Here is a 23,238-nt window from a genome sequence, read left to right on the forward strand (position 1 = left end):
TGAATGGGGGGGAAGTGTGTGTGTGTGTGAATGGCGGGGGAGTGTGTGTGTGTGTGAATGGCGGGGGAGTGTGTGTGTGTGAATGGCGGGGTCGTGTGTGAATGGGGGGGTTGTATGTGTGTGAATGATTTGGAGTGTGTGTGAATGGGGGGGGGGAGTGTGTTTGTGAATGGGGGGGGGAGTGTGTGTGTGAATGGGGGGGGCGGTGTGTGTGAATGGGGGGGTGGAGTGTGTGTGTGAATGGCGGGGGCGGGTGTGTGAATGCGGGGGGAAGTGTGTGTGTGTTTGTGAATGGGGGGGAGTGTGTGTGTGAATGGAGGGGGGAGTGTGTGTGTGAATCGGGGGGGAGTGTGTGTGAATGGGGGTGTGTGTGTGTGTGTGAATGGGTGGGGGGGAGTTTGTGAATGGCTGTGGGGGTGAGTGTGTGTAAATGGGAGGTGGGGGAATGTGTGTGAATGCGGGGGTGTGAATGCCGGGGGGGCTGTTTGTGTGAAGTGGGGGGAATGTGTGTGCAAATGGGGCGGGAGGGCGTGTGTTTGAATGGAAGGGGAGTGTGTGTGAATGTGGCGGGAATGTGTGTGTGAATGGGGGGGGGAGTCTGTGAATGGGGGGGGAGGTGTGTGTGTGAATGGGGGAGGTAGTGCGTGTATGACTGGGGGCGGGGGGGGAGTGTGTGTGTGAATGGGGGGGAGTGTGTGTTTGAATGGAGGGGGGAGTGTGTGTGTGAATGCGGGGTGGGGAGTGATTGTGTGAACGGGGGGGGAGTGTTTGTGTGAATGCGGGGGGGAGTGTGTGTGTGAATGGGGGGGGAGTGTGTGAGTGAATGGGGGGGAGTATTTGTGTGAATGCGGGGGGATTGTGTGTGTGAATGGGGGGGCGGAGTGTGTGTGAATGCAGGGGTGGTGTTTGTGTGAATGGCGGTGGGGAGTGTGTGAATGGGGGGGCAGTGTGTGTGAATGGTGGGAGTAGTGTGTGTGTGAATGTGGGGGGCGTGAATGGGTGGGGGGAGTGTGTGTGAATGCGGGGGTGTGAATGGGGGGGGGGTTTGTGTGAAGTGGGGGGAATGTGTGTGCAAATGGGGCAGGAGGGCCTGTGTTTGAATGGGAGGGGAGTGTGTGTGTGAATGGGGGGGGGTAGTGTGTGCATGACTGGGGGCGGGGGGGGAGTGAGTGTGTGAATGGCGGGGAAGTGTGTGTGTGAATGGGGGGAGTGTGTGTGTGAATGGGGTGGGGAGTGTTTGTTTGAATGGGGTGGGGAGTGTGTGTGTGAATGGGGGGAGTGTGTGTGTGAATGGTGCGGGGGGGGAGTGTGTGAATGGGGGGGGGAGTGTGTGAATGGCGGGGGAGTGTGTGAATGGGGGGGGGGAGTGTGTGAATGGGGGGGAGTGTGTGAATGGGGTGGGGGGAGTGTGTGAATGGGGGGGGGAGTGTGTGTGTGAATGGTACGAAGGGGGAGTGTGTGAATGGGGGGGGGGGAGTGTGTGTGTGAATGGGGGGGGAGTGTGTGAATGGGGGGGGGTGTGTGAATGGAGGGGGAGTGTGTGAATGGGGGGGGCGAGGGGGGGGAGTGTGTGAATGGGGCGATCGGTATTGTTGTCCCCAGCAGCAGTGAGTTCCCCTGACACCTGGGTGCTGAGAGAGAAAGAATATGATATGTAAGTAGGTGAGTAAAGCTGTCTGACTAGTCGATGGTTCAAGTCCCACTCCTGAGACTTGGGCAGAATCTAGGCTGACACTCCAGTGCAGTGCTGAGGGAGTGCTGCACTGTCATAGGCATCGTCTATTGGATGAGACTTCACACCCATGCCCCATCTGCTCTCTCAGGTGGATATAAAATATCTCATGGCACTATTTTGAATAAGAGGAGGAGAATTTGCCCCTGTCTCCTGTCCAATATTTATCCCTTAACCAACATCATTAAAAACAGATTATCTGGTCATTGTCAGATTGCTATTTGTGGGACCTTGCTGTGCGCATAATGGCTACGTGTTGTTTATATTACAACAGTGACTACACTTCAAAAGTACTTCATTGGCTATAAAGCACTTTTGGATGTCCGGAGGTTGTGAAAGGCGTTATATCGTTATATAAATGGCAGTGTTTCTTTCTTTATTGGCATCAGAGCCTTGACTTACCTTGGCTGGCCTTATGAGATCATTGAACCTCTTTCTGTACTGTGCGGCAGTTCTTGGGCCGGTGGTGGTTGCAGTGACTGCCTTTGGCATCTTCCTCCAGAAAACCCGCACCACTCTCCTATAGTGCCTCCGGCCCTCAGTGCCTTCTTGGCCTTCACCTCTGTCAGCGTGGCAATAGGCTAATGAGGAGCGGGATCCTGGCCGACAAATTGCCCGACACGGATAATGAGGGTTCTTGCAATGGGTTTATGGGGGTTTCACATTAATGTTAGGCCTGTACTGCTGCCCCGACCTGCGAGAGACCATCAGCGGCTGGTCGGGGCCATAAAAGGATCGGTGAGCGGGGGCCATGGGCAGTGTAGCGGCGTACCACGGCAAGGTACAGCGCGAGCTGGTGCAGGAGGGCGACGGCAGCGAAGAGCGACGTCATCAAGGTCCAGGTCAGTGATTGGAGCGTGGGCAGACACAGCAGGAGCGGCGAGAGACTGTAGAGGGACGTGATCAGGGCCCAGGAGAGCCGCGAGTTCGGGGCCCAGAAGAGGCGAGGGCCCAGGGGCAGCACGGGCCAGCCCACACTGCGATACATGTGGGCGCAAGGTCCGTGCAGCAGAGCTGGTCCCCAGTCATCTTGGTTAACACTTGCCACTGGACCAAGACTTGGCTCTGTCAAGCCCGTGTGGTGGCTGGTGTGCAAAGGCCACCATGCGTTCAAAAAAATCCACGCACAGGCATCTTCCACCCTTCAATGTGTAATTCGGGACCTGGAATATTAGGTCCTTCATGGTAACACCTGTGAACTCATCCCTTTTTGGCACGGAACCAAGTCACCCTCGATTCAAGGGACTGCCTATGATGATGGGAGGGACGTCCAGTCCATGTCAACAATAAAGAATAGGTTGGGGAGGTGGCTGAAGGCAAGGGCTATGGGGACAGAGTGGGCACATGGAATTCAGACCATTGCTCGTGTGGATGATAAACTCCAACATGGACTGCAAGGGCTGAACGGCCTGATTCCATGTTGGGATATCTGTATAATTCAATGTCAGTGACCATCTGTTTCTCCTTTTGGTTGTTCATATTAAAACTCAATTTGTAGAGTAATTATTTGAGAATGTCAGCTGTGGCTCAGTGGGTAGATCTTTTGTCTCTGAGGCAGAAGGTTGTGAGTTCAAGTGCCATCCCAGGGACTTGAGCACATAAATCTAGTCTTTTTTTTTACCTAAAAACAAGAATGCATCATTTTTAATGGAAAGCTCCAATATTTTCCTGGGAACCATGACCCTATTCCCTTTGAGAAATAGTAGGGAACAGTGGATGGGGGCAGCGTTTGGAATCTGCACCCCGGCTGGAATGCCCATGATCAATAAGACTGGGCTCAAATCCTCCAATAACAATCAGGCAGTTTTTAATAAATGGAACCTTTCTCTTCCAGTAACGGATTATCTGCTGCTAACGTATTGAAATACAAAAAACAATGAGTTCCCAAATGATTACATAGAATAACCGGAAGGTACAGCGCAGAAACAGGCCATTCGGCCCAAACGGTCCATGCTGGTATCTATGCTCCACACGAGCCTCCTCCCACCCCTCTTCATCTCATCCTGTCAGCATACCCTTCTATTCCTTTCTCCCTCATGTGTTTATTTAGCCTCCCGTTAAAGTCTTCTATGCTCTTCACCTCAACTACTCTGTGTGGTGGTGAGTTCCACAATCTAATTAATGGAGAGAAGGATCAAAAGAGAAGGTTAATCCTGAATTCCCACATATTACCCTACGTAAACTGGAGGTGATCCAAAACTCGGCTGTCTGTGTCCTAACGCGCACCAAGTCCCACTCACCCATCACCCCTGTGCTCGCTGACCTACATTGACTCCTGGTTAAGCAACACCTCGATTTCACAATTCTCATCCTTGTTTTCAATTTCCTCCATGGCCTCGCCCCTCCCTATCTCTGTAATCTCCTCCAGCCTCACAACCCCCGAGGTATCTGCGCTCCTCTAATTCTGCCCTTTTGAGCCTCCCTGATTATAATCGCTCAATTATCGGTGGCTGTGACTTCTGTTGCCTAAGCCCTAAGCTCTGGAACTCCCTGTCTAAACCTCTCCTCTTCTCTACCTCTCTTTCCTCCTTCAAGACGCTCCTTAAAACCTATCTCTTTGACCAAGGTTTTGGTCACTTGCGCTAACTTCTACTTATGTGGCTCGGTGTCAAATTTCTTATCTCATAAAACTCCTGTGAAGCGCCTTGGTATGGTTCACTACGTTAAAGGCACTATATAAATATAAGTTGTTGTTGAGAGGTTAAGATCACAGACTTGAGATTAGCACGCCTGTATTACACTCACTACTTTCACACAGCCTGTTAGCGCACTTATCTAAATAGGTTAACTCCTGCGAACACGTACAAGTGGGTTAAGCTCCGTGTGCCTGCCATCGGAAGGCCCACTGACTCTGTACAGTGGGAGTGATAAAGGTCTGGAGTAATCGTTCAGGCAGAAACAGTAACATAATAGATTCGGGCGCTACCACATACAGCAGGATCTGAGAATGGAGGTTAGGATTCCAGAAGAATGGGCTAAGTTTTCAACAGCTGCTTCTCATCCATAACCGTTCCCACTCTGAACGCAGCTGGAATTTTAGCGCTTGTCAGAAATCCGCACTGGGCCCCAGAGATGCAGCTCAGCGAATAACCTGCCATTGGGGACTTTTGCTGTGGGAGCAAGATCACATGAGGCTAGTCCCATAATTAGAGCTGCTTGCCTGAACAGATACACCAATTAACAATGAACAAAACCACATTGCTGCAGGCAACATACCTCCAACTTCTCCTCTCTCCTGACGATCACGTTCCACGGCATCTTAACTTCCCACACAGTCTCCATTTGTCAGCGAATGCTTCCCAGCGAATGGGGACATTGTCTTCACTTAGAATCATAGAATAATAGAATGAGACAGCAAAAGAGGAGGCCATTGGTGCCAGCTCTTTGATAGAGTAAATCCAATTCGTCACACTCACCCTGTCTTTTCCCACAGCCCAGCAAATATTTCATCATAGAATCATAAAAATTTACAGGAGGCTATTCGGCCCATCGTATCCATGCCGGCCACAAGAGGCTATCCAGCCGGATCCCACTTTCCAGCTCTGGTCTGTAACCCTGCAGGTTATGGCACTACAAGTGCATATTCAAGTACTTTTTAAATAATGGTGAGGGTTTCTGCCTCTGCCACCCTTTCAGGCAGTGAGTTCCAGACCCCCACCACCCTCTGGGTGAAGAACTTTCCCCTCAAATCCCCTCTAAACATCCGACCAATTACTTTAAATCTATATCCTGTAGGGGGTGGTCTGTGGGGTCAGGTTCACCTCTGACCTCTGAGCGGTTCAAATTGCTCCCACTCCCGGGGTTCTAGACTTTGGATTTATTTGAGGATGTGACAAAGTGAAAGAGACATCTGGTTTTGGTGCAAAGAACTTTGATTTTATTACAGACAAGAAAGGTACAATGTCAAGCTTGAAATGACTAGAATAAAGAACACTTCATCACACATTCAAAAGGGGTTACAGAAAGAATACACCTCCCACCTCCCAATGCCTAACTCTGACTAGGTTAAACTCCAGGGCAAACAGGGATCATGCTCACCGGTCCTTTATTATCTGTTGGCGGTGGTTCCCGATTTTGGGGTTCGCTGGACTCTGTCGGTTCTGCTTGCCGTACCCCAAACGTCGTAGAGGACTTCTGACTGCGTAGTCTTTAGTAGGGAAAGTATTGGACTTATTGGGTGAGTACCCACTTTCTTCCGTCAGCAGTAGGTTTTAAAGTCTCTTTCGGTAATGTCTCACCTGTTGGTAGCTAGGACTAGATTGTAGAGTGGAAACTTTCAAATCTTCAGCTTCTTCTTGAGGAGTTTTGGTTTTGGAATTGGTCGATTCTGGTGCTTTCGATGTTACCACGTTGGCGGTGGTCAGTTGTTGCCACAATGGCGATGTCCGAAGTTACTGGGAGCTGCTTTCTGCCGTGATGATGTTCTCCCTTCTTCTTTCGGGAGCAGGGCAGTGTGGCCCAGGAGTGTCGCCGAGGTTGGAGATGTTGGTGCTCAGAAGAGCTGCATAAACTGTTGCGGTGGTCTTTCGCCGTCCTTCCCCTCTTCGACTAGATGAATGCCTGCTCGCTCCCTTTCGTTAAAAACCGGGCCCCAGTTATACTTTTGGAGCCGTTCTAATCTACGCGCCAAATCAGCCCCAATTTTTTGTATTAATTTTGGCGGGCTCGATATCACTTTGTCATATTTTGGCGGGCCTATTAATGGTAAACTGTGTAAGGGGGTGGTCCCGGGGGTCAGGTTCACCTCTGACCTACTTGAGCGGTTCGAATCGCTCCCGCTCCCTTGGGTTCTAGACTCTGGATTTATTTGGGGGATGTGATAAAGTGCAAAGGACAACTGGTTTGGTGCAAAAGAACTTTGACTTTATTACAGACAAGAAAATACAATGTCAAACTTATAATCATTCTAATAAAGAACAATACATTACACATTCAAAGGGGGTTACAGTAAAAATTACACCTCCCACCTCCCAATACCTACTTCTAGCTAGGTTAGACTCCAGGGCAGGCAGGGACTAAGCTTACCAATCCTTTCTGGTCAGTTAGCAGTAGTTCACGATTTCGGGGTTTGTTGAGTCCTGTAGGTTCTGCTTCCCGTACCCTGAACGTCGCAGAAGACGTCTTACTGCACAATCCTTCAGTTGGGTTGAGTCCGCTGATGCGGTAAGGTGCGTTTTGGATCAATGGTAAGTACCTGGTTTCCTTCGTTAGAAATAGGTTCAAAGTCGCTTTAGGTAATGTTTCACCTGTTGGTAGTCAGGCCTTAGATTGTAGAGTGGAAACTTTCGATTCTTCGGTTTCTTCCTGTTGGAGTTTTGTTTCGAGTTTCGCCGATCGCGGTGGTTTTTCGTTGGTACCACGTTGGCTGTGGCCGGTTGCTGCCGCGATGGTGATGTTCTTCCTTCCTTCAGGACTTCAGGACTTCGAGGCTGGAGAAGTTAGTTTACAACTGTTACGTTGGTTTCTCTCCCTTCTTGATGACATCAGCGTGTTCTCGGTTGTATGGCAAAGTATGTCATACCCTCTGTTGAAACAGGGAGCCAGTTATATGGTTTGAGCTGTTCTAATCTTCGCGTCAAATTAGTTCAGAATTCTTTGTTTAAATTTGGCGGGCTTGACTTCTCTTTGTAATATTTTGGCGGGCTTAACATGTCTTGGGTGGGTTGCATTTCTAAATCTATTTCCTGATGGAAATATTAGCTTGGTAATCGCAATGTCCTTTTGTGCTTAGTTTTTTGCATACAGGCTGTACTGGGCCCTTTGTTCTTATTCATGTTGAAGATGGTTTGATGGCTGGCCATCTCTGAGAATGTTGTAATTAAATGTCTCTTGTGGAGAAGGGTTTTTGAATGTTCATTCCTCCAGACAAGTTAACTTAGTCTCAACACCCAGACAGTTCCAATAATCAGGTGGGCTTCTTTAGTCCTTTAGGCCCGCCCACAGGCTTGAAGTTTCTTGTAAAAGTCCAAAATTCGATAAAAGTTTGTAGTTTCTTCCATAAGCACTTTAGGATTTCAAACTTTCCGGTAGATAGTCCCAAATTAAATTTCCTTTCAAATGAGCCTGAACACTGGGGGGGTTCTCGTGAATTTTGAACTCTTCACCTGTCTCAGCTATGTTGATCTTTTGAATTTGTTTCTTGATCGGGAAAAATTAGTTTTGGTATTTTGCAATCTCTGCCCAGGCCTGGGTTTCCATGCAGGCTGGATGGGCCATTAACATTATGTATGCGCTGGATGGGTTTCCTGCTCAGAGTGATGGCTACCTATCTCTGGGTTGATTGTTGCTATGTTAATGTCCCCGGGGAGAAGGGTTTTCGAGTTTACACAATTCCCCAAACGATTTGTTTAGCTTCGATACCCTAGACAACTTCAATACCCAAACTGGTTTCTTTTGAAGGATAGTTATCCTTTAGTTTTCAGCCCTTCCCACACAGACCCAATCTGCCTTGTAAAAATCCCAAATTGAATGGAAGCTCTTTGTTTCTTCCATGTGCACTTTAGGATCTCAAACTTTCTGGTTGACAGTTCCAAATTAAATTCCCTTTCAAATGAGTCCAAATACTGGGGGGGGGGGGAGTCCCATGAATTTTGCAATCCTACAGTCCCCCCTGTGATACTCTACATGCTAGAGTGTCATGCTAGGTGAGCAAAATTCCTGATTCCCGAGAGTCAACCTTCCCCTGTATTTACCTAACTGAACTTAAACGTGCATACCCCCTTTGAAATTCAATGCAGTTTACAGGCAAATACAGTCATTCCAATTCTGTTACAGCAGCGAGGGGGCCCGACACCCCTCCATTACTCTGATTTTATAGAAAATACAGGTACATAGTCAAACACATTTTTAAGTAACATTCTTACAACACTCGACCTCTGCGTTTTTACAGCAGGTGAAAATTAAAACAAATCAAACGTGGTAATATGGTGTTATCCCTCCCAGTGCGATCCCCAAGTTTGGCCAGGGAGCATATAGCACCCTCTGGTGCCTGACCTGACGGCCTCTGCGTTTCACTTGGCAAGTCAGACATCATAAGTAAAGAATAATCGGGAGTTGACAGACAACCAAAACGTGGGAAGCTATTCTGATCCCAGCAGGAACTTCTATATTCCAAGGTGGAATTGTGATCTACATAAGAACATAAGAACATAAGAATTAGGAACAGGAGTAGGCCATCTAGCCCCTCGGGCCTGCTCCGCCATTCAACAAGATCTTGGCTGATCTGGCCGTGGACTCAGCTCCACTTACCCGCCCGCTCCCCATAACCCTTAATTCCCTTATTGGTTAAAAATCTATCTATCTGTGACTTGAATACATTCAATGAGCTAGTCTCAACTGCTTCCTTGGGCAGAGAATTCCACAGATTCACAACCCTCTGGGAGAAGAAATTCCTTCTCAACTCGGTTTTAAATTGGCTCCCCCGTATTTTGAGGCTGTGCCCTCTAGTTCTAGTCTCCCCGACCAGAGGAAACAACCTCTCTGCCTCTATCTTGTCTATCCCTTTCATGATTTTAGATGTTTCTATAAGATCACCCCTCATCCTTCTGAACTCCAACGAGTAAAGACCCAGTCTACTCAATCTATCATCATAAGGTAACCCCCTCATCTCCGGAATCAGCCTAGTGAATCGTCTCTGTACCCCCTCCAAAGCCAGTATATCCTTCCTTAAGTAAAGTGACCAAAACTGCACGCAGTACTCCAGGTGCGGCCTTACCAATACCCTGTACAGTTGCAGCAGGACCTCCCTGCTTTTGTACTCCATCCCTCTCGCAATGAAGGCCAACATTCCATTCGCCTTCCTGATTACCTGCTGCACCTGCAAACTAACTTTTTGGGAATCATGCACAAGGACCCCCAGGTCCCTCTGCACCGCAGCATGTTGTAATTTCTCCCCATTCAAATAATATTCCCTTTTACTGTTTTTTTTCCAAGGTGGATGACCTCACACTTTCCGACATTGTATTCCATCTGCCAAACCTAAGCCCATTCGCTTAACCTATCTAAATCTCTTTGCAGCCTCTCTGTGTCCTCTACACAACCCGCTTTTCCACTAATCTTTGTGTCATCTGCAAATTTTGTTACACTACACTCCATCCCCTCTTCCAGGTCATCTATGTATATTGTAAACAGTTGTGGTCCCAGCACCGATCCCTGTGGCACACCACTAACCACCGATTTCCAACCGATAAGGACCCATTTATCCCGACTCTCTGCTTTCTGTTAGCCAGCCAATTCTCTATCCATGCTAATACATTTCCTCAGACTCCGCGTAACTTTATCTTCTGCAGTAACCTTTTGTGTGGCACCTTATCGAATGCCTTTTGAAAATCTAAATACACCACATCCATCGGTACACCTCTATCCACCATGCTCGTTATATCCTCAAAGCATTCCAGTAAATTAGTTAAACATGATTTCCCCTTCATGAATCCATGCTGCGTCTGCTTGATTGCACTATTCCTATCTAGATGTCCCGCTATTTCTTCCTTAATGATAGTTTCAAGCATTTTCCCCACTACAGATGTTAAACTAACCGGCCTATAGTTACCTGCCTTTTGTCTGCCCCCTTTTTTAAACAGAGGCGTTACATTAGCTGCTTTCCAATCCGCTGGTACCTCCCCAGAGTCCAGAGAATTTTGGTAGATTATAACGAATGCATCTGCTATAACTTCCGTTATCTCTTTTAATACCCTGGGATGCATTTCATCAGGACCAGGGGACTTGTCTACCTTGAATCCCATTAGCCTGTCCAGCACTACCCCCCTAGTGATAGTGATTGTCTCAAGGTCCTCCCTTCCCACATTCCCGTGACCAGCAATTTTTGGCATGGTTTTTGTGTCTTCCACTGTGAAGATGGTAGCAAAATAATTGTTCAAGGTCTCAGCCATTTCCACATTTCCCATTATTAAATCCCCCTTCTCGTCTTCTAAGGGACCTACATTTACTTTAGTCACTCTTTGCCGTTTTATATATTGGTAAAATCTCTAGAATCTTTCTCCCTATCTCTATTGTTTTCTGTTCTAGAGTATAGGAATGTTTTTGTGAGATTACCACAGCTCCCAGCAGAGTGGTAAGATGTTCGGGTAGAGGGGGAATTTCATAGCCAAAATGTGCAACATAATCCTGCAGGTTTGTGATGTTTTCTCTCACAGTGAGGTGGACAGTGGAGGGTTCGGGAATGGGGACAATCCGTTCCTGGGCCACTTGAACTGATGCCTCAGGTTTAAAGCAAAAACTGCTGTCACTGAGCAGACACCAGAAGTGCTGTCCATGCTGGTAGTGGGGCGTACTGTTGGTGACACAATATGTCCCACCCCCTATGCATGCTACCTGTGGAGGAACATGGTCTTGTGCGATTACATTCATGGTACAGTTGATAGGCTCTGCGCCAGCAGCTTTAAACCCGCACTGTGGTTTAGAATAGGCATTCAAGTGCTGGGGACACAGTAAGTGTGCACCCCAGCTCTGGCACTCGGAGAAGTCAGTACCCGTCATAGCGTGCTCCCACTTTATGACATACGCGGGGACCGCTGTGAAATGAACGTGTGCACCTCCTTGAATAACTCCAATGTTCTCCACCCTGTATACCGGTGCGGGTCGGGCTGTCCCACCCATTACCGGCATCCTTAGTACTATCCCCATGATGGTGTGATTAGCATGCCTGCAATCTACTGGGACAGGGTAGGCTTCAGAAGCTAGACGGAGCTGGCACGGGCTGAGTGAATTACTATACGGATGGAGGGCTACGAGATGCTTGTTGCTGATCCAGGAGGGGACTAAACCTTGTTTTAAATCCTCCAGGTTGTTGCAGCCCTCGCCCAACAACCATGCCCCATATAGTACGCACACCTCGTTCTGTGCAGCCTGGTCTGTAGCATTCCTATCCTCCCGTATGAGTGCATTCACTGTTTGTGCATGTTTTTCCAGCTCAGCCACGATTTCTTTTAAATGGACCGTTATAGCCTGGTCCTCGTGTAGCTCTGAGCCCACTACTGTGTATTCCTCTTTTAGCATCTTTCTCAGTTGGTTCTTTAGACCATTTATCTGCGTTTGCAGTTCTTTATCGTCCAAGCTATTTATCACAGAGGATTCTGTGTATATATGCAGTAAAAATGTAGTTCAAGGTTCACCTTCTAGGTCTCCCCGTGTTAAGGCCTAGTTCGGGTGGTCAGCTGCATTCGACAATAATCGAGTCAGATACCTTCAATCTTTACGTCTTTATTGAAGCAGCTTCGGACCTGTTACCAAACTGCCAGCACAGAGTCTACAGATTCCGGGGCAGGCAGACAAAAGGTCTGCCTATCCTCACAGACGCATCCCTTTTATTCTTACAAACTAGAGGAGGTATGGCCCGCTTCATCATTCACAGTGTGTTACTAGGGCTTCATGAATTGACAGCCTGTTTATCTTTAGAACACTTTATGCTTTTACGAACGGAATAGCCCAGCTTAATCACGCGAAGCAAATGTGCACCTTATCAAGTCATGGCCATAAACCCTTGTTTATCAGTGATGGTCACACAAGCTACTTTGTCCACTACTTTCTCACGGGAAACCAAGTCTGTCTGTTCTTATTTTCTTATTAATTCCTAGAACCATTTTATTAGCCCTTTCATGATTCTTCCACATACATTCACATTCCCCCCTTTTATCATTTCATGATAAATTCTCATTCATAAATGTTTACTCTCAATTTTGTGCACGGCCCGGTACTCCCTGCCTCAACGTGCTGGCCAGTCACGTGGTTTCAGGAGTCCCGGTTGCTTAGATCAAATTATGCCCCATGTTATTGCTAAGATTAATTTTGTCCCGACCAGTATGTGTGAAATTATATGAATCCAAGGATGGATATTCACATTTATTCCCCAATCCCAGACCTTTCTCCACCAACTCTGACTTTGTAAGCCTACATCGATATCTTCTTCCAGTACTTTGATTTTAGTTTGCAGTTGGTGATAGAGCTTTACGGATTGACCCACTCTGAGCCTCAACTCTCGTAATACTTCGGTTAGATGTGGGATAGGGACCTGATCTGGCTCGTCATAATCCTGTAAATGATCATGGAGCTGATCGGTTACCTCAATAACTTCGGACTTCCGGCGCCTAACCTGTGTGATATGCGCTTGCCTGATCGCGACAGGTCGTAGTGGTGTAAAGCAAAAGTTTGGCTGTGGTATAGGGCACTGCAGGTCATTTGGGTCCCTTGTCTTACTTCTACACAGGTATCCACACTCTGGCAAGAGGTGATGCCCGTGTTTGAGTCGTGAAGACAGGAATATTTGGACTGCTTTGTGAGACAGGTCTGGTTAATGGGCCCTGGTTAATGGGCACGTCCACTTTTGTGCACCCGAATCTTGTACCATTCCAACACTGTGGGTACCCATCCTTCCCAGACCCTGTGGTGTTTAGGCAGGTGGCCGGGGTGCCTCAGCCATCGGAATATGTGAAGGTAATGTTTTCGGCGGGCGGGGTATCATTGTATCCTCGTATGTAAAGACTGGGATCCATAACCGGGGTTAGGGTAAACAATTCAGTGACCGACATAACAGGGTAGCATACAACCGACTCTGGCGCGAATAAGATCTTATGAGTCCTCAGGAATATATTATGATCGTTCCCCAGTCGCCCTTGCACGTTCCTTTTCCTCCTTTGCCCTGTTACTGATTCCAGGGATTGGTCCTTTGAATCAACTAAGTCATCTTCAGGTTGATCAGGGCAAACAAAGTCCATCTCACATTCCCTGAACCGGCATGGCAAATTCCATCGGTCTTTGCCCCGTAGAGTCACCTGTCGATCAACCTGTGAGAGTATACCCGTACGGGATTTTATTTTAGTCATGGTCCATGATTCGAGATTGTCTGGTGTCCTGGTTCCACATTGTACGATATCTCCCGTACAGAGGCGGAGAATTTGCTCTCGTGAGCCGTCGGTTGGGCAGCTGAGTAGTCGTCCCCCTGTTTTTGTTACTGTTATCAGCAGGATCACGACTCCTAGCAGCAGGGTTCCGTGCATTCTTTCAATCCTGAAAGACAAAAGGGCTTGCAAACCATCATGTTACTATCGTGGCCACCTAGGCCTCATGTTATGCCTAAATACCTAAAAGCAGGACAAGCAATCATATGATAATTAGATTAATTAAAATTATGGCTAAACGGTTACGGAACGACGGGAACGAACGTATTATTAGTCCACGTCTATCTCCACTCCCCCCTTTTGATTCCCGCCGGTAATCGATTTGCAATGATGCATGTGCACCCACGCGTCTCTACCTTCCACCTTTACAGCGGTGGGGGTGGTGAGTAAGACCTGAAATGGACCATCCCATCGGGGCTGGAGATGACGTCGCGTCCAATTTTTGATGAGGACGAAGGATCCGGGCTCGATAGGGGATGATCCGTGAGAAGAAGGACGGTCATCATAAGCGGCGCGAACCTGTGAATGAGAGGCTCGCACTGCCTTAGTTAGGGCTAACACATAGGTAGTCATCTCCTCGGTCATGTGATGAAAGTAAACGGCAACTGGAGAACGGTGGTCCCAAGGGGTGCGAAGAGGTCTGCCGTACACAATCTCGGCCGGGGTGAGACGCGTCGTCCCTGCGGGGTGGAGCGAATCTGAAAAAGAGCTACAGGTAACAATTTTAACCAAGTCGACCCTGTTTGAGAGGTCAGTTTAGCTAACTTGGTTTTAAGAGTCTGGTTGGTTCGCTCGACCAGACCCGCCGCCTGGGGGCGATAGGCACAATGGAGTTGTTGATGTATCCCTAACTGTTGGCACAATTCCTTGTTTACAGCTGCAATGAAATGGGGTCCGTTATCTGAACTAAGACGACCGGGAACCCCGCAGCGAGGGATAATTTCCTTCAGCAATATCTTAACAACAGTACAGGCTCTATTATCCGTAGTAGGATAAGCTTCAATCTATTTACTAAAAACATCAACAATAACCAACACATATTTATAACACTGGCAGCGTGGCAATTCTATATAGTCCATCTGCAAAGTCTCGAAGGGTCCGGCTGGCAAGGGTGTTTTACCTAATAAACATGGTAGCCCCCCCTTCCAGGATTATGGCGTTGGCAGGTAAGGCAACGAGAAATAATATTCTGCGCAAACATTTGGAGGCTAGGATGCCACCATGTCTGGAGGAGCAGGTCACTAGTGGCTTTTGCTCCACAATGCGTGGCGTAATGAACACATTCAATTACCCAAAGGGCCAATTCATCGGACATACAAGTTTGACCAGCGGGTGTGATCCACAACCCGGAGGCAGTATCATATTTACAATCAAGATCGTTCCAAAGTTGTTTTTGTACAGCAGGAGTGTCCTCCTGTCGGCGAAGTACCTCTTTGATGGTTGGCATTGGCTTTTCAGGGGCCGACAAGCTCGGTTTAGAGCTGGACGTCTGCCTCATCATTCGGGGCACAACAATCTGCTGACTCCTTGCAGCACACTTAGCCGCCTCGTCAGCACGGCGGTTTCCGATGTCGATTGGAGAGAAACCGGCAGTATGAGCGGAACATTTAATAACAGCGATTTGTCGAGGGAGCAGAAGAGCAAGTAATAGGTCAGACACAAGCACTTGGTTCGAGATTGGCGTACCGGTTGAAGTTAGGAATCCTCGGTTTTTCCAGAGCTGGCCGAAGTCGTGGACAACCCCAAAGGCATAACAGGAGTCAGTGTAGATATTGACTCGGAGATCCTCTCCTAAAATACACGCACGGGTGAGGGCAAAAAGTTCTGTTTGCTGAGCGGAAAGGGGGACCTGGAAGGCTCCAGACTTGAGAGTCGTTCCTTCTTGACTGACAACAGCATAACCGGAAATGCGGGTTCCTTCCTTGTTGATGGAGGAACTGCCATCAGTGAACATAACGAGGTCAGGGTTTAACAGAGGGGTATCTGAAAGGTCGGAGCGAGGGCTCGTGTCCTCGAGGACTGAGTGCAGACAGTCATGATCCGGCTTCTCAATAACAAGAGGTGGACTTTCAATGAAAGTTGCCGGGTTTAGCATGGTACAGTGTCTGAAGGTGAGGTGTGGATTATTAAGGAGGTAGATCTCGTATCTGTTCTGTCGGGCTGAGGTCAAGTGCTGAGTTTGAAGTTGGCCGAGCAAGGTTACAACGGCGTGGGAGCTATAGACCACAATCTCTTGCTGCAGAGTCATATTCTATGTTCCTACCACTGTGATCGTAGGACAGAGTGATGTGGTATGAGGTCCCGACTAAGTCTAGAGTCCACCATTGTGGCGTATGTATAACATAACATTGACGAAGGACTGATTGATTCTGAATGGTCACTCCCTCGGCATCGCATCTTAAAGCCAGTCTAAGGGCACACATAAGGTCCCTTCCCAAGAGATTACAATCTAATCCAGTTGTAATAATAAATTGATGTTTAACGGTGAGTTCCTGAAATTCGACATTAACGGGTTCCGATACCGGATATTCTTTCGTCCTTCCCTCGAACCCGGAGAGACGTTGTTTTTGGTTAGAAAGGGGCAGACCCAAGGAGGATTGAACGGAGGAAATTGACGCCCCGGTGTCAACGAGAAAGGGGTACCAGGTGTTAAGGAGTTTTAATTGGATGAGGGGTTCGGGAATATCCAGATTGGTTCCCACAACGAGGCTTCTCAGTCACATCTGGTAGGGGTTGGATCCAGAGAAGTCACTGTAGGCACCGGATCCTCCTCCTTCCTCCTCCTCTCATACCCCCTCGGTCCTCTTCCCCCCCCCATGGTCCCCTCATTGGTGGGCCTCCGTTGCGGCTTCCGCCAGCGGCAGGACAATCTCGCCTAAAGTGTCCATAACAGGTAGCTCCTGTCCTTTGACTTTGTTGAGCTAGTCCTCCTCGTCCTTGGTAATAGGCGGGGGGGAGCATATGGGGGTCCGTAACTGGGGGCTCTTGGCCCGTTAGGGTGGGTCAGGTATCCTTGTCCATGTACGTCCACCCATCCAGGTGAATAAAACTGAGGTTCCATTTGGTATGCCATGGCATCTGAGGTTTGAGGTCTGTCCTTAACAACATATTCTGTCCTTACTTTAGTCAGCAGTCAATCTTTTAGCTCAACCGTCGGGCCGTCCTTCCAAAAAGCTTTTACTGCTCGAGACATTGCCTGAGTTGTGGCGTCACACCAGTCAAGATTATTGGTCCTTATTGCAGTAGCAACTGTTCCAGGAAGGCAGTTCATTAACATAGAACAAAACTGAGGAGAGGGTTGTCCCCTAGAAAACGCCTGGTCTCCTGACTGGGTTCCATATACTTCCTTAAATCTCTCTAAATATTCCTCGACTGTTTCGCCCTTCTTTGGCTTCATGTCCAAGACTTTGGTAATATCGACAGGTTTTCGCAGAACTACGTGTACGGCATCCAAAAACATCGTCTCTCTGTTCTCGTTATTCGCGTGCGCTGCTTCTAAGGCATCGTGAGTTTGATGTCCTAAGGCTTCCTTAAATCTGGTCCATTCAGAACCAGTAAGTACCTGTTGTACCAGAGACCAAAGGTCCCTTGAGTCTGCTTGACAGACTCTGATGGTTCGTGACAAAAATTCAATGAACCGTTGAGGACAGGTATTTTTATTTGGGGCGCTGGTTAATATGGACATAAGTTCATGAGGTTTCCAAGGTAACCACACTTGTATCTTAGCAGGAGGCTGCACATCCGGGCCTCCATCCTCAGCAGGCGCTGCTGGTGCCAACACGCGAGGGTTAGGGACAGTTCTGACGGGCAGCTGTTTCGGCGCGCGTTTCTTCAGGGGTCTTGGTGTCTCCCTGTCATTGTCCCCTTCAACATCGTCAACCCATCCCGACTCTGAATCTGTCCCAGTATCTGACCCTGACACTATCACATCATCCTCATCCGTAGGGGTTGATTTCCCCTTTTTCCCTTTACCACTACGTCGTTGATTTCTTTCAAGCCGTTGTAATTTCCTTATTTCCTGTTCAAGTTGACGCCGTCTTTGAACCTGGCTTCTAGTCCCCTCTGCAACGGATTGACAGAAAACCTCATCATCAGACTTAGTTCCCCGACACTGTCGTTCTCTATTAGACACATTGTCTAAACTGGGATAAATGAGTGTTGCAGCAGCAGTGGCGCCCGGTGTTGGGAGATTAGGACTGGAATAAGGGGGTGGTAGTACTCTGTTCGTCTGTAAATTTGGCACCGGCACATTTACTGCCACAGCCACGTCAGCCAAGGCATTAACATCGGGTTGTGCCATTGGACGAGGCGGGGGAGCCCCTGGAGTCACATTCCAATTATCCCATTCATTGTCATCGTCAGCCCCTTGCATGCCAAGACCAGCCATTGAACCACGTAGTTCAGTTAAAGATTCCTTGTTTGTTCTATTTCTCTTTTCCTGTGCACATTTCTTTCTTTAAATTTCCAATGACTTAGGGATTCCCGCATCGGTTAATTTAATTCCTGCCTTGAGAGCATTCTCCTGCCAACTCGCCAGAATATTCTTATCTTTTTCATCCTGACAATGTTGGCGGTAAATTTCAATCAATTTCTTACTCTTTTTCCCGATTCCCTTTTTCCAAATTAATTCTTGGGCGCGTTTAATTGTTTCTAAATTACTTGAACCCCCTAATGGCCATATGTCTGAACCTAATTTCTGATTCAAACCTCCCGACAATTGTCTGAGTTGCTCGTTTTTATCTGGGTGTTTATTACCCATGATAAAACTTACCTTAACCTAGGTATTCAACGTTTTGACGGACTCATTAAGTGAGACAATTTCAAATCAGTTCTTCCTTTTCTCTCTATTCCTTTTCTCTTTATTCCTTTTCTCTTTATTTCTTACTGTTTTAACGTTTGATGGACTACTTATGGTAGACAATTTCCAGATCAACCTACTCCTTCGTCATTTTAACGGACCACCATCGTGGACAATTCCAAATCTATCTTTTCCTGGGGTAATCTGACAACTGACCACGGGCGATCCCGTCAACAATTAATTGAACAGTGGTGAAAGATCCGCGACAAGAACTTACGACAGGAGGAAAACAAAGTGACAATTTAACTAAATATACTCACTTTGGGGCCCATTTCCTCTGCCGCGTCCCGTCTGTAGGATATCAACGATTCAGCCACTTCCAATCAAGAGTTTTTGGGATCCTACTTCTGACACCAAATGTTAAGGCCTAGTTCGGGTGGTCAGCTGCATTCGACAATAATCGAGTCAGATACCTTCAATCTTTACGTCTTTATTGAAGCAGCTTCGGACCTGTTACCAAACTGCCAGCACAGAGTCTACAGATTCCGGGGCAGGCAGACAAAAGGTCTGCCTATCCTCACAGACGCATCCCTTTTATTCTTACAAACTAGAGGAGGTATGGCCTGCTTCATCAATCACAGTGTGTTACTAGGGCTTCATGAATTGACAGCCTGTTTATCTTTAGAACACTTTATGCTTTTACGAACGGAATAGCCCAGCTTAATCACGCGAAGCAAATGTGCACCTTATCAAGTCATGGCCATAAACCCTTGTTTATCAGTGATGGTCACACAAGCTACTTTGTCCACTACTTTCTCACGGGAAACCAAGTCTGTCTGTTCTTATTTTCTTATTGATTCCTAGAACCATCTTATTAACCCTTTCATGATTCTTCCACATACATTCACACCCGTGCCCATGGTATCCCTAACGTATAGCGTGTATAGATCTGCTTTGCCTACATTGCCAAAGTCTAACTCGTAAAATTTCTTGAACATTTCTCTGAGTCGGGCCTGGTGTAGCTGTTCTGTTTCCTTCGGGCACCATACAGGTAAGTGCACCTTAGTAAGGTTTAAAATAACTGAAGCTACTGCACAGTGTACCCCCTGGTATAACACCTTTTCGGTCGGTACCAATACTAATCCGTTCCCTGGTCCCTTGGTGGTGGTAGGACACCTCTCTATTATTGTTTGCATTGGCGGGGTCATGGGCAGGGGTTTCTTAATGCGTGCTATAAGTTCGGTGGCATTAATTGGGAATGGGGAGTGTGGGACCGCACACCCGTGTTGGCTGGAATCCCACCCCATCCCTTCCCCATCATCTTGCCTGGCGAAGGCGATGGATATGCCTGTGGGACAGATCTCCTCTGACTCCCACATGCAGACGTAAATTCCCTGTTCAAACTCCCACCACTTGTTCCAACACACCTTCACTCCTCCCCGTGTCCCCGTGATGGTACGTTACGTGTCATTACCGAGTCTTTCCCGGACAGATTCCTGGTCCCCTGCATCCTTGTTTAGCTTCCTGAGCCACCACCATCTACCCAGCGGAATCTGTCCTCTACAAGTTAAACACACACATTTTCCTTCCGTAACACTGACCCACGCAGCAACGACCCGTATCCTGGGATATGGAACGGAGGCCTCCCCAGAGGTAAACCCTTCCTGGCTGGAGTAGCGAGTGGAATTTGAGCCCAGCCACCCTGGCCACCTCCCCGCGTGAACTCTTCCACACCCGGTGTGCCCACCCCCTGCAGTCACGATCGGTGCTCTCTCTCCCAAGCACCCATAAATGAGGGATTCTACCACGTCTCCTCAGCCACCGCTGCTCATCCTTATCAAGGCGAGCAGGAACAGGACCCTTCTCATGCTGTTCTCCTTCCTGTAGGGGCACATAAAACAGATTGTCCGGCCTTGAGAAAAGCTCTCTTGCTTGACAAAAGGTGATCGAGTTCTAATTTGGGCTCATTTCTTCTCGGAAAACACAATAAAGTTTTTAATCAACTGGATGTCTTTTCCAGTTCCCGTAGGAACCGATGTCTGTATTCAACTTTTGTATCATCTTACTCTTATCGTTCTTGTAGTGCCTCTTTTACTGACTACAAGGTGGGGTCTTTTCCTTTCCCCAAGAAACTAATATGGCAGGGGGATGGGAACCAATGCAGGGAAACAAAAAGGAGACAAAAGCAAAAGACAGAAAGGAGATGAGTAAAAGTGGAGGGCAGAGAAACCCAAGGCAAAAAACAAAAAGGGCTACTGAATATAAAGGGGCTGCAGGAGGGGTCAAAACTAAAAATCATGGTTTAAAAACTAGGATTAAAACACTCTACCTAAATGCACGCAGCATTCGAAATAAAGTAAATGAGTTGACGGCACAAATCATTACAAATGGGTATGATTTGGTGGCCATTACAGAAACATGGTTGCAGGGTGGCCAAGACTGGGAATTAAACATACAGGGGTATCTGACGATTCGGAAAGATAGACAAGAAGGGAAAGGAGGTGGGGTAGCTCTGTTAATAAAGGATGATATCAGGGCAGTTGTGAGAGATGATATTGGCTCTAGTGAACAAAATGTTGAATCATTGTGGGTGGAGATTAGAGATAGTAAGGGGAAAAAGTCACTGGTGGGCGTAGTTTATAGGCCCCCAAATAATAACTTCACGGTGGGGCGGGCAATAATCAAGGGAATAATGGAGGCATGTGAAAAAGGAACGGCAGTAGTCATGGGGGATTTTAACCTACATATCGATTGGTCATCTCAAATCGCACGGGGTAGCCTGGAGGAGGAATTCATAGAATGCATACGGGATTGTTTCTTAGAACAGTATGTAACAGAACCTACAAGGGAGCAAGCTATCTTAGATCTGGTCCTGTGTAATGAGACAGGACAAATAAACGATCTCCTAGTAAAAGATCCTCACGGAATTAGTGATCACAGTATGGTTGAGTTTGTAATACAGATTGAGGGTGAGGAAGTTGTGTCAGAAACGAGTGTACTATGCTTAAACAAAGGGGACTACAGTGGGATGAGGGCAGAGTTGGCTAAAGTAGACTGGAAACACAGACTAAATGGTGGCACAATTGAGGAACAGTGGAGGACTTTTAAGGAGCTCTTTCATAGTGCGCAACAAAAATATATTCCAGTGAAAAAGAAGGGCGGTAAGAGAAGGGGTAACCAGCCGTGGATAACCAAGGAAATAAAGGAGAGTATCAAATCAAAGACCAATGCATATAAGATGGCCAAGGTTAGTGGGAAACTGGAGGATTGGGAAAATTTTAAACAACAGCAAAGAATGACTAAGAAAGCAATAAAGAAAGGAAAGATAGATTACGAAGGTAAACTTGCGCAAAACATAAAAACGGATAGTAAAAGCTTTTACAGATATATAAAACGGAAAAGAGTGACTAAAGTAAATGTTGGTCCCTTAGAAGATGAGAAGGGGGATTTAATAATGGGAAATGTGGAAATGGCTGAGACCTTAAACAATTATTTTGCTTCGGTCTTCACAGTGGAAGACACAAAAACCATGCTAACAATTGCTGGTCACAGGAATGTGGGAAGGGAGGACCTTGAGACAATCACTATCACTAGGGGGGTAGTGCTGGACAGGCTAATGGGACTCAAGGTAGACAAGTCCCCTGGTCCTGATGAAATGCATCCCAGGGTATTAAAAGAGATGGCGGAAGTTATAGCAGATGCATTCATTATAATCTACCAAAATTCTCTGGACTCTGGGGAGGTACCAGCGGATTGGAAAGCAGCTAATGTAACGCCTCTGTTTAAAAAAGGGGGCAGACAAATGGCAGGTAACTATAGGTCGGTTAGTTTAACATCTGTAGTGGGGAAAATGCTTGAAACTATCATTAAGGAAGAAATAGCGGGACATCTAGATAGGAATAGTGCAATCAAGCAGAACGTACACCATTCCTTTACTAAATTATAAGTGCCATTAAGGCAACCTTTATAAACAGGAAATAGAGTTGATCTCTTGGACTCTCAAAAGAAAATGGATTCATGAAGGGGAAATCACGTTTAACTAATTTACTGGAATTCTTTGAGGATACAATGAGCATGGTGGATAGAGGTGTACCGATGGATGTGATGTATTTAGATTTTCAAAAGGCATTCGATAAGGTGCCACACAAAATGAAACTGCAGAAGATAGAGGTACGCGGAGTCAGAGGAAATGTATTAGCATGGATAGAGAATTGGCTGGCTAACAGAAAGCAGAGAGTCGGGATAAATGGGTCCTTTTCGGGTTGGAAATCGGTGGTTAATGGTGTGCCACAGGGATCGGTGCTGGGACCACAACTGTTTACAATATACATAGATGACCTGGAAGAGGGGACAGAGTGTAGTGTAACAAAATTTGCAGATGACACAAAGATTAGTGAGAAAGCGGGTTGTGTAGAGGACACAGAGAGGCTGCAAAGAGATTTGGATAGGTTAAGCGAATGGGCTAAGGTTTGGCAGATGGAATACAATGTCGGAAAGTGTGAGGTCATCCACCTTGGGAAAAAAAACAGTAAAAGGGAATATTATTTGAATGGGGAGAAATTACAATATGCTGAGGTGCAGAGGGACCTGGGGGTCCTTGTGCATGAATCCCAAAAAGTTAGTTTGCAGGTGCAGCAGGTAATCAGGAAGGCGAATGGAATGTTGGCCTTCATTGCGAGAGGGATGGAGTACAAAAGCAGGGAGGTCCTTCTGCAACTGTATAGGGTATTGGTAAGGCCGCACCTGGAGTACTGCGTGCAGATTTGGTCATCTTACATAAGGAAGGATATACTGGC

This window comes from Pristiophorus japonicus, chromosome 7, assembly GCF_044704955.1.
Source record: "Pristiophorus japonicus isolate sPriJap1 chromosome 7, sPriJap1.hap1, whole genome shotgun sequence".
NCBI lineage: Eukaryota > Metazoa > Chordata > Chondrichthyes > Pristiophoridae > Pristiophorus > Pristiophorus japonicus.